Source organism: Capsella rubella, unplaced genomic scaffold (assembly GCF_000375325.1).
Source record: "Capsella rubella cultivar Monte Gargano unplaced genomic scaffold, Caprub1_0 scaffold_17, whole genome shotgun sequence".
Taxonomy (NCBI): Eukaryota; Viridiplantae; Streptophyta; class Magnoliopsida; order Brassicales; family Brassicaceae; genus Capsella; species Capsella rubella.
In genome coordinates, this window is record NW_006238907.1 from 54830 (window position 1) to 55528 (window position 699).

Here is a 699-nt window from a genome sequence, read left to right on the forward strand (position 1 = left end):
GAACCCACCGGTGTGAAGCTCAGCTTCCGCCGCAAGACAGATCTACATCTAACAAGCTAATTAGCCAAGAGAAATCCTATCCAGAACCGCCATAGCTTTCAACTAGCAGATACCAGGAACATCATCTAAGGTTGTTGTGAAAGAGAGAAATCGTCTACATCGAAGGACAGATCCAACCACGCCTTACATCACCATAGAAGAGAAAATGGCAAAGCTCTTTAGGGTTTAGGGTTTGGGATTTAGGTTTTAGGGTTTAGGGTTTAGGGTTTAGGGTTTGGGGTTTTCCTTCTAAAAAAAATTCCCGTACACAAAATTTCCTTTCAAAATTTTTCCGACAAAAAGTTTCTCGCCAAAAGTTTTTGACAAAAATTTACCGCCAAAATATTTTCCGCCAAACAAATTTCAACAAAAGTTTTCCCGCTAAATTGTTTTTGACATAAATAATACAAGATATTTTAACACAAAAATTGACATACATTTTCTTTTAAAAAAAAGAGAAATCAATCAATAGCTCTAGAACGACAAAGCTCTTTAGGGTTTGGGGTTTAGGGTTTAGGGTTTAGTGTTTAGGGTTGAGGGTTTTCCGTCAAAATTTTCCGACAAAAACTTTCTCGCCCGAAATGTTTTGTCAAAAATTTCCCGCCAAAATATTTTCCACCAAAAAAATTCCGACAAAACTTTTCCCGCCAAATGTTTTTT